The 12075-nt window shown below is 46.8% G+C and overlaps 1 pseudogene; it reads right to left on the bottom strand.

Annotated features, from left to right (window-relative positions):
* Nucleotides 1-10899: 10899 nt before the first annotated feature.
* LOC144149956 (uncharacterized) lies at nt 10900-12075 on the bottom strand (annotated as a pseudogene).

Below are 12075 nucleotides of genomic sequence, written 5' to 3'. Positions count from 1 at the left end.
AAGGAGAGGAGACAACGGAGGAGAGTGGCGCATGCGCACGCTTGCGCGATGGGAGCGGAGCGAAGCGCGCGCACACAGCTGTTGTTTATGATAATGAGGCGGAGTGAGTGCGTGGCGCGCACAGCTGTCGGAGAGAAGACGGGAGGAGAGTCGCGCATGCGCAGCTGGCGTGCGGACGCCGGATAACGCCGACGCAGGAGGGACATGCCTCAGAGCAACAGATGCGTCGCACCTAAAAAACGACGGATCACCGATAACGTCTGTGTCTTATTACGGGGATCCTTTAATTCCCCCGGGCTTACAGTCAACATATGGTAGTGGCAGCGTGGCTGAGTGGCTCGTGCGCATAGTTGCGCTGTGCAAGAAGTAACGAGTAACTTTTTTTGCAAAAACGTGCATCATATGCTACGGAGAAGTGTCTGCAGCAGCGAACATGTGAGGTTGTGGAAGCTGGAATACAAGCTGGAAAAACATTTTTACGCGACGATTCCACCAACGACGACAAACAGCGGTGGCTTAGAATTTTTGTACTTTGATGAGAGTGAATACGACGAATCTCGCTTGTGCGATTCGTGTGATTTGCTTAAATAACAAACTGCAATCGTAATGACTCCTGCTCCATTTCTCCATCTACCGTGCGTTCGTACACTTCAAAATTGTACTGCGGCAAAGTGACGTACGGTTTTACACGAGAGGATACCCTACATTTTTTCTGTACGCATGTGTTGTCGAAGAATCAATATTCGCAAAAACAAGGAATCAGGGTAAGCATTGAATTTCCATTTACATTGCACATTCTTGTTCTTAAATAAAACAGGTTTAAGATACGTTTGTTGTTGCGTTATTACTAAGAAATACAAGGAGAATATTTTATGTACCCTGTTAATATCAATTCCCATTGAACATATTATTCAAGGAGAATACATTTGCTGTCATGAGTGGATTTAGTTTTATTGACGGAGTGCAATGATACACACAGGCTGTCAACAGTACGAAATCATCAGAATATCTTACACTCTTGATTCAAGCTGAATTTCCGTCATGGTCCAGCGGAACGTACCACCTGGTGAAGTGTAAAGTAGTACTCCCGGCGGGGGCACGAAGAAACCGTTCCCAAACTCTTGCAGTGAGTTCAGCAATGCTGCTTCAGAGGAATACTATGATTCAAGAAGGAGTTGGGCAACCCTTCTTGGGAACATATAGCAGGACTCTGGTCCAGCGTTTCTTAAGTCCATGGCCCGTGGAAATCCCCAACTCGTGTTGGCAGCTGTTTGATGCTATTTAATAGGGCGCCCAACAACTTCTCTAGCAATACCTTGATTCCTCTGTAGAGAAGTCCGGAACTACTGGTTGAAGGGTACGGCTACCCATGGGTAACCTGATGCTCTAAAAAGAAATTGATATGTGAGATTCATTTCAACTCTATTGAAGAGTTGCCCGGCCTCCTTCATGTCTTACAGTGCGGGAAGCACTTATTGTGCGGGGGGAACTACCATAGCGGCCAGATGCAGGATCACAGATTTGCATCGCTTTTCCCGCCTAAGGAATGCAGTCGCTATTGATAGGATATTGGTGGGTATCGGGGACACTGACCGCACGAACGTTATTCAAGAAACACCCATCTAAGATGCTACAAGTGCCTACACATAGAAATAAAAAACATCGTTTGGGATATGTACACTATATTGGATCCCCGGTACACGAAATAGGTATATATGACCGAGTGGTCTGAAGCACTGTATTTTAGCCGAGTGAGGACGCTGGGAACCTCTATCAAAGATGTATTTATTTTTTCCTGCTGATTTCTTCTATTTCGGTGATGTTCTTGATGCTGCATTTCCCACTTTCTTCGGAACATTGCCAGCTCTACGACCGAATTGGCATACTGCGTACAGATTGTCTGAAGCTCCTCCGAGTTCTTGTTGGCGCGGGGATGACATCCGCACCTACAGCTTGCGGGCACAGTGCCAAATCAGTCGACTGTCTGCCTAGTGCGAACATGCCACAAGTGACACTAAAGTGAGTCAGACAGGCTTCAAGGGAGGGAGTGAACCGCCCAAGAGTTGAGCGGCTGCGATGAAGTAAAAGGCATTGAGTCAAAGTGTTTGCCTCGGGTATTGGGCAATACAATTTTAAGATGTGCTGTCAGGCTTATCTCAAGCAGTCTGCTGCAGAGAAGGTGGCAGAAGCGTGGTATCGCAAACCATAAAATATCGAGAATGGCCAACCAATGATAACTTCGGATGCCAAGCATGTTGTTTCACAGAAGCGAAACCACAACTCTTTTGAACTCTGATCTTACACACTATCCAATCACATCACCAAACCAATACACGTCTCGTTATTTTTCAGACGGATTCCATCGTAACGCGCCTGCTTACCTCTTTGAGGCTTCATAAATTAAATACTGCTTTATTGACTGGACAAACAATGTAAAGAGTGTATATTGTAAGTCATTAAAGTATATATGTATTGCAACCAAAAATTTTGACGTGTGCACTTCAGTTTCATTTCACGTATTTTTTACGCACATGTTTTATAGGCGGGATAATCGTTGAGACAAATTATCTGCCACAATCTCATAAAACTAAGCATGTTATTAATTTTTTCTTATCGTCCGGATCACTAGTTTTCGTAGTCTAATAACTGTAATTACATCTATGGCCTCTGATGCTGCAATATTATATATGTGCAATAGAACAAACAAGACTCTCTTGGAGACCACAACGCGGGCTGCAAAATAAATGCGCAGTATAAATTTGGCTGAGCAGCGAAGCTTTATCACAGGCAGCAATTTCCCGATGCGCTATACAAAATTACCAAAATACGATGGAAGTACCTCATGCAACGCATTGCTAATAGTCGACAAGGACTGAAAGAAAATGATCTCGTGCGCCTCATTCAAGCCCTACTAATTAACCGCATCACATACGGAACTACATATTTGACTATCAAAAATAGTGAAATCTAGAAACTCAACATAATTGTCCAGCAAAGCTATAAATTAGCACTAGGGCTACCGCCGATAACTTCAACTGCCAAATTTCTACAGATAGAACTTTATAACACCTGGGATTAACTTCGAGAGGCCTATCACGTCAACCAGATCGAACGGCTCAAGCTCTCACACACTGGCTGTCACCTCCACCGTCGCCTCGGCTACAAACTACCTGCCACCCACCACACCCGCCAACGCATCCCTTTTGAACTACGCGATTGCATCTCCGTCGGCCAAATACCCTAGGATATGCACACCCTTCATAACCAAGGTCACCGACAACCCCGGATTCGAATGCTTCGCAAGATGCTTCAAGTCCAGCCCCGAGACGCCCGCTAGATTGACGCCGCCAAATATGCGGATAAACAAGACTTCGCAATTTCAACAGTAGACCCCCGAGGAATTGAACTGACTTCGGCAACAGTAATCGGCAACGACTCCACAACTGCAGAAGAAATCGCAATAGCCCTCGCCGCCACTAAATCTCAAGGCATTATCACCATATTCACAGATTCGCAAGCTGCCTGTCGCCATTACGAAGCCGGTGACATTGCTCCCTTAGCCCTCCGCATCCTACAGTCCATCCTTAACCCTCCTTTCTCTACATTCTCTGGACCCCGGGACATGAGTCTCTGGAGGGAATAAGGCGGCTCATGCTCCCGCCCGCACCCATATCTACCGGGCATTCCCCTCCAATGCTCCAGCGTCACCGTCGGAAGCAGCTCCAGTCTCCCCAAGCGGATATGTGTTCAGCTAGAACAAGGCGGGCCTTCCGAGTGGTATCGATGCCCCGCGGGTACATGTCACCCGTAGAGACACAGCGGCCGTTCCATCGACTGTGCTTTGGCGTAGGACGTGCGCGCGTACTAAAGACCTCGTTTGGACTCAGAAACAGCCAGACTTCGTTGCTACCTCTTCCAAGCCCTGCCAATAAAACTCATATTTTGATGAGGTACTAGTCCTCACGCGAACCTCAGCATGGAACTATGAAGCAAGTGAATGGTCACGCCAATGCATCAAGAAATTGACCATGACATGAGGTCTCCGCAGCAGGCACCTATCCTGTGCTCCTGGTCTCTTTGCGAATGCTACCCCACCGTTTTCACTGGTAACGATGACAACTATGCGGAGGATTGGCTCTGCGCTTACGAAAGGGAGAGCACCCGTAATGGATGGGATTATAGACAGAAGCTGAATAACGTCAATTTTTACGGGACCGGGGTCCCAAAGACGTGATTTAATAACCATCAAGCGCGCATACAAACTTGGTGTGAATTCAGGACCGAGGTCATCCAGGCATTCGATAGCGGCAGCTTTCACGCTGAACAGCTGTTCGGATGCGAGCACAGCGAGACAGCGAGACTTACAAATGTTACGTTGAGGACTTCATGTGTCTGAGCAAGAGAGTGAATCCTGCGACGCTTGAGACCGGCAAGATCAGGCACATCCTCAAGGGCATGAAGGATCATGCATTTCGGAAGCTCCTGAGAATAACCTGCAGACTGTTGACAAAGTCTTCAATCGGTGCCTCCGCTATGACGAGCTGCATAAACAGCGTGTTGTCCCTCGTTAGCGCACATTGCCGAATGTAGACTTTACCCGAGGGTAATAGTCGTCATTGGCCCTACCTTCCGACCTTTCTCTTAATAGGCCGCACGTGGAGGCATTCTTGCGGCAAGAAGTCACGCTGCAGCTTGCCCTGCTTCCTAATGCGCGAGAGCCTGCATTTGCGCCGCGTCTTTGTGCGGCGTAATTCAAGAACAGGTCTCCAAGGCGCTTCCATCATCCTGCCAATGTTGGACATTTCGTAGAAGAGGATTAACTAGTTCCTGGCACCTAGGCCATGGGTATCATCATCATTGTAAACCATTCTGTCATCGCTATTATAGCGGTTCAGTAGCGCGTCTGACAGCTCCGTTCACTCGTGGTTCAACCATCACGGGGTGATCGCTCCGCGGCAGCCAACCGCCACATGTGCCTGTATCGGTGGCTTCGCCCTCGTCCTCACCCTTATCCTCACCCGTAGCACCACGCTTTTCGACTGCCGCCGCAGCGCATCTGGCCCCAGTGGCAAAGCCCCTAACGGTGCCAATAGCAGCACCCCTCGCTTCATTGGCTGCACTGACGAACGGTTTATTCGTACGACAACTGGAGCCAGGCGCCTTGCCCCACACCAGACAACCACCCATTTGTTGGTCATGCAGTATGCCCGGGTAACGTCGCCCGGATGCGCCATCGGCGGCCAACACTTGATAGTGACGTCCACTCAGTATGAGCCCTCATTCCCACAGCCGTTTTTCACCCCGTCACGTCACCATAACGTCACCGTCTTCCGTCAAGGGCGCCGTTTTTCGGCCGATTTCTCGCCGAAAATGGTGCGACGGTGAAGGGAAGCCGAGCTCTACTTTCCCATTCCGCAAACGCGACAGGACAGAGCCCCGCGGTAAACCAGCCAATCACAAAACTTACATTTTTACGGCTGAATTTAGCGGAAAGTGAGCAGGCGGTTCGTTAAGTAAAAATCTAAGCCATTCCGGCAGCCAGTCGAATCCATTCGCTTTGACCGCGAAAATCAGTTTCGTCGTCTGCAGCGGAGGAGAGCGACATTGACCGCGAAAATCAGTTTCGCCGTCTGCAGCGGAGGAAACATGTCCAACTCTAACGTCGACGCGCTTGTTGAATTGGTGAGGCCGCACCGATTTTTGAACGCAACCGGCAACCGGACTTCAAGGACACGGAAACGAAAGAGAAGAGGTGGCATTTGATCGGGGCAGAGTTAGGGTTATTAGGAGCGATACGCATGTCGCTGTTTCCAGGGGAGGATGCAGCCAACGTTGTTTCCAGAGGAGGGTGCAGCCAAAAAATTTGACAACATGAAGCACAGGTGGCGGCGGCTAAAAACACGCAGGAAGCCGCACAAACATCGGGGAGGGGGAGAGAAGACGCCCCCAAAATTACCTGGCGTTACTTTAAAATCATGGCTGGCCTGATGGCCAAGGAGCGCACGGGAACGTAAGGGAATGGTGCAGGTTATGAAATCATTTCAGACAGCTCGGTGCGGGCAACTATTTAGTGATTACCATCTTTTCAGCCCTAACAGATTCAGTATGCTACAGTTACCTGGATACCTTTACAGGCCGTCTAAACGGCAACGCACGGGCGTTTTCGCCTCCATCTGAAAAGCGGTCACCGCGGCCGGTATCGAACCCACGCGCTTGGGCTCAGCATCATATTGGAATCTTGAGTGTCAAGTGTTTTTAAGATAATAGTTTGTTTCGTTGGGCTGCCGTTTTTCGTTGGGATATGGCTTGTCGCGAAATCGTACGACGGTGCACAATGTGTGACGGTGTAAATACTAATGCCTAATGCCTTTCTTGTTCCCAACAACGTCGTTTCCGATTTGGTTGTCGAGTATGTGGAGCCTGACCATACGCAAGTGACATTGTTGCATTATACGCAGATATTCATTTACATGCTGAAACAAAGTGTGTGCACTGGGTCTGAGACTCCGTGTAGTACATTTTCCTCCATTTACGGCGCTCTTCATTTGCTACACTTTGCAGGACCGAGCCTCGGGTTTTAGTTGAAGGGGTGGCTCTGTGTTCCTACTGGTAATGCAAAAACTCTCTGTGGTGTTTTTGTCTGTTAGCGTGTATCCGTAGCAATTCAACTAGCATTCATAAACATAACAAAGAAATACCAAACGTGAGAAAATTAGCTATACACATAGTGTCGTAACAAAATAGAGCTACCACAGTTGTGTTTCAGTCTTCGGGTGTAGAACGCTTGGTTTCAGTAGCGTAATTGTATAACCCTCCATCGATACACCTGTATGAGACGCCTCCTTGTTTCAGCAATAGCACTCATTTGTGTACCGGTCCAAGTGGTGTAGTTAGGGTGTAGAATAAATATAGTTTGCCTACTCTGGTTTACTTCTCCAGTGAATAAGCAGAGCAGTAAAACATAGTTAATTATCGCAGTAAATGCATACTAGTCCACGTCTATGCACAATTGATACGCAGAACAGGCTTTTACACTCTGTGTGCCTGATTCATTAGAAACATAGGGCGATATTACATGTGGCCAGTCTATATTGTTTACATTGTTTCTTTGCTGTTTATAGTATTTGTGATATTGTGATAAAAGCGATGCTGTTAAATGTTTCCAAGCGAGACGGACTTGGAGTACCACGACGGCAATTCCGGAAAGTATGTGAATACGTAGCTTAGAACTGCATGTCTAGCACTAGAGAAAAAAAAACATGGAAGAAATGTGCAGGACGACGTAGTGTTTTGTTTGAAGGCGAAATATTTGTGCTGTTCAATATTGTTTGCTGTACTGCTACAGTTACGAAATGTATAGGCTTTCCTTTTCACAGCATGGAGCAGTGCGAGCTGGAAGAAGCGTTGGTCAAACCTTGTCCAGTCGAAGCGCCGGCAGCGGCCACAACACAGCAGTGCGCGAATAGGCCACCTAAGAAGAAAGAGTAAATTCCGCGCTATGTGGACATGTTCTCGAAAGAGCGTCTTTGCGAGCGGATGGCATTAATGTCACATTACAATACCCGTAGGATCAGCTGCATGGCCACCTGCGACGAAATGAAGGCAGTGCGGGAGGCATACATCGAGGCGATGAACTGGGTGTCTAACCAAGAACCGCAGCCCCGCACAGGTGCAGCCTTTTTTTAGGTTTCATGGCTGAATCAGCTAAGACCCTGCCAGTTGAAAAACAAGACCTGCTAATGCGGAAATGCCACGCTGTGCTCAACGAAGTTCAGGAGGGCTGAAAACCTATGGAAGCAAGGAACCGTGCAGTATAACACCGAGCAATAGTAAAAGTAAAAGCTCGTTATTTGGAACTGGGTAATTCGAAAGTACAGTTAATTCGATTTGACGCCCTGGTCCCGGCACAGCCCTGTATATTTCAGTGGGGCAAAACTCGGGACAAATGTAATGCGTCGGTATCTCGAACAGTTAATTTGAACTCAGATCCCCTGGTTTCCATCGCTCCTCGCAGAAGAGTCGGCCTAATGTGACTACAATGTGGTGCAAATCCAATAGAAAACAAATTTACTGGATAATCAAAACAAAACAAAATACCAACACCGTAGCGCGCACGCACGCTGCTTCCGCAGCGCAAGCCGCGCCGCCAGAGCCGTTCACTCAATTCCATGAACCTTATTTACGCAATCACCTGCCACAAACGTCTAGTAACGCCTAAATCGCGATAACGAGTACAGAGGTGGCGTCTTAGTGTTGTGCCCGCGCAGTGCTTCGCATAGGCCATTCATTCTAGCGCCTGCCCAGTAAATGCTAGTCCGCTCATATTCGCCCACTGTCATGTCCCTCTTCTAGTTTTAATGAACGAGCTTTTACTATAGAAGTGTCACAACTGCAACAGCATTGCAGGCACAATGCGTCACTCAGAAGTTTGTGTACCTTAATTGGTGTTTCTATTAATTTTCAGTGCAGTTAAAATATTTTACGACGTGTGTGGCTATTGCGGTATTGCAGTTTTGTCTTGGTACGAAACTTTTTTTTCTGCTGTATTTGTATAGTTGCTTGACCTTGCCTTGACGGTTTATCATACCCGGACATGCATGCATATTTTGCTGCGCAAATGTTGCTGCACACCTTGTTTTCAGCATTCCTGTGCAGTCTAAAAGTCTACAAAAAATTGCAAATGTAAAATCAGTAGAATGCCTTTTGCACTTCCAAGTCCTGGGATTCGCTTCTGTGTTTGGCTGTTTCATGTGTTTATGTAGATGTTGCATTGTAGCTGCTTGTCCCCCAACTGATTCCTTACTTTTCCAATATTTCCTCTACTTCGGTTGTTTTTCTGTTTACCGATAGTTCTTGTGTAGTCACAATTTCTTGTGTGTTCATTTGCAATGTGGAGAAACCGTTTCATGTGGGTTGCTAATTTGAAGTAATTTTTTGTGGTTGCTGCATTTCATCATTCCAATTTGCGCAGTGGACTTGCTGAACATAGTGGAACTTAACTTCGTTCCTCACCGAAATAAAGGGCTGGTTAAAAGTGAAAATGTCATACCTTTTTGTCTCGCTTGGTTTACTGCTCATTAGAGTGAAACTTTAGTGCTCTCACTGATGGTGCGTGTAACGTGACAACGCCCAGCCGAAACGGCAACTTTGTCTGACGATGACGCGGAATGCTAATGGGCGAAGTTAAAGATTGAAACACTTTAGTGGCAACCATGAAGCGTACTGTCCCCCACGTTATGGCGTCGACGGCTGTCCGCTTGGTTCATTTTGACGTGGCAACTCAGACAACCCAAGAATCTGTCAAGAGAAAGCTTCTCCTTCAACCATCGTCATTAGTTATATATAGGGGTGCATTATCTGTAGTTGCATGAAAAATAGCACATTTACGAAACCAGGGCAGTGTAAAGGTGTTTTATTTGTTTTCAAATGAAAGCAACCTTGGTTACACAAACAACTGCGTACTTACTGATGTACTTGTAATACACCAGCACACATAAAAACGCGTGTAAAATGAAGAAGAGAATCACAGCACCAATTAGGAACAGGAACCAAATATGGATATTGCGTTACATCCAAACACCAACTTTTTGTAACCATTTGCTGAATGAAAAGGGGAAAAAAGGGATGAAGGGTGAAGTGTGGAAGACAAAGTGAAAGTTTTTCCACCAATGCGAAAAGAAAGCACATTGTGACTTTAGTGCCTGCCCAGCCTAGGGGTAGGCGCTGCATCTTGTTTTTTCGTTTGTGCGTTCTGAAACAGCTGCTCGCGTCCTGTCAGGATTCCGGCAGTGCGTGATGCCAAAAAATGTCAAATGCGTGAAAAGGCACATTTCTCCTGCTTGCCACAGAGCACTAAAGGCACCAACAAATGTATGCAGAACAATATGAAAGAATGGATAGCGGTTGGCGACAAACCGCCTTACTTGGCTAAAAAAAACGGATCTTTCAAGCTGTAAATACTGTCACTATTTGCTGGACCTGCGCTTACTTCGGTGGATGTAATCCATTTGCCACTCAACCTGCCCAGGACCCATAAAACACTCCTTTAGACGACTGCAAACAACTTCAGCAACGCGACTTGGCCTCTTTGACCCCAGGTATGTTGGCTCCGAAAACACGGGAACAGCTTCCCCCTCTTTCCGTCCCTCCCCATCTATAGAAGTGTCACCTCCGTTCCACGCTTCACGGTCTACAAATCGTGGAGGACAATATCTCCCTTTTTCCTCGTCAAGTGTCATTAAAAAGTTGTACAGAGCTACTTCTGCAAGGACATATCTATTCATAGTCTTATGTGTTGCCTTAAACTGCGGCCTCAGTACCGCCACCAGCTTGTAAAAATGCCAAAAGCATTTTCAATTACCCGCCTCCCACGGGGCAACATATAATTGTAAACCCGTTCCTGGTCACCTCTTAGAACTCGTCTCGTATACGGAAGCATGAGGTATGGCTTTAAGGGAAAAGCCTTGTCCCCAAGGATGACGTAAGATGCAACGTGACCCCAGGAAGGCGTGAGGGTCCAGGTACTCCAAGCCGGTTCAATTCCAGGGCATGAAGGAGTGCACTCCGGCCGAAAATCCCTCCATCGCTTTCGCCCCCACACCAACCAGTGTCTACATAAAGAAACTTGTAGGCCTAATCGCACTTGGCTAGAAGGATTTTGCTGAAGCTCCCTTTGTAATTGAAATTTTACGAACCAGACAAAGTGGCTGTGAGCCTCGATTATAACATGTTTTCCGTCTATGCTCCCTGGAAAAAAAATATTCTGTTAGCATTCACAACATTATTGTCTGAAGCACTGTAAAAATCAGTTGTAAAAAAAACTTCAGCAAACACGAACTGGATGCACTTTTTTGAGTGTATACAAAAAGGGGCGAGCATTTTTCAGTATTCTTTACTGATTCAGTTTGGCACATCCCATCGTTGAAGAAAACCTCTTGCAACAGATTTTCATTCACATCCTGTGCGGGGGCATTCAGCGTATTCATCTTTCAGGTTATTCCAGATCGCCAGTGATGTCTCGGATATTATTTTGCTCACAGTCGACCTTCCAACTTGAAAAGCATACGACAGGCTGCGCTGGCTGTCACCGCTAGCAAGGAATCAGCAAAAAAACGTATCCGTAGCTGTGAAATGTAGCAAATGAAGTAGAGGCACACAATATTAGCTGAAGTATAAGGCAAGCATATTATGCTTCCTTTCATTGAGGCGCACAGTCACAATTCTCATTACTTAAGGTTGACGGCAGAACGGCTGCGAGTCAAAATATATATTTTTTGACGGGTTAATTTTGACGTCATTCTACACCGTGAAAAGGAATGAGGTCGATCATTTTGTAAATTCATTGCTGTGGGGCATTTCATTTTAATTAAGGCTGGACGTATGCTGAAATAGGGCCACTGTTAAATGTTTTTAAAAATCACCTTTCCGAAACGTTTTTTTGATGCCGTGAGAACTTTTGAAATGAAGCCACCGCACTGTCGCGCCTAGCTAACCGTTATTTCCAGATAAGCGAAATGGGACGAACCACGTATGGGCTAACAGAAGTATCCATTCTGCAGTAAACGACCCGGGTCGACTCGCATGGCAGCAGCGAAAGAGGTCTCGAACACGCATTTTTTATATCGACGTAGGTTTCCGTTCTCGCGGCTGGGCCCCACCACCACTACCCGTTGTCTGCTGTTATTTTGTTTCAGTTTAGGTTCGTGTGCACGCGCACACACCAACATTTCAGCTTCCCTGAGTGGCCGTGTAGTCGCCGTGATGCTCTCCCTCCAGTTTGTGTTTCGTTTCTGTATTGCGTGCCCTACCAACGACAAAAGTTTCTCGAAGGTTGCAGCGCTCATCCTCATGTAACTGCAACAGGTATAATATTTCAGTATTGCATATCTATGTTCGCCTTGCACCCCCGAAACACAATACTTGCTCAAAAAAGTATTCCGGGTCAGATCGTCTCAGCAGTGGGATTAGAGTTGCCGAGTGGCCGTACTTTCGATGGCGGCAAATCTTTCGTATCCACACGCTCCTCGACCGAGCCTTCCTTTTACGCAAAGACTTGCGCTTTCTCAACACGAACAT

Source organism: Haemaphysalis longicornis, unplaced genomic scaffold (assembly GCF_048455015.1).
Source record: "Haemaphysalis longicornis isolate Haplotype H1 unplaced genomic scaffold, Haemaphysalis longicornis Haplotype H1 scaffold_8, whole genome shotgun sequence".
Lineage (NCBI taxonomy): Eukaryota > Metazoa > Arthropoda > Arachnida > Ixodida > Ixodidae > Haemaphysalis > Haemaphysalis longicornis.
Note: the sequence above shows the minus strand (reverse complement) of the source record. Positions and strands in the feature narration are given on the sequence as shown.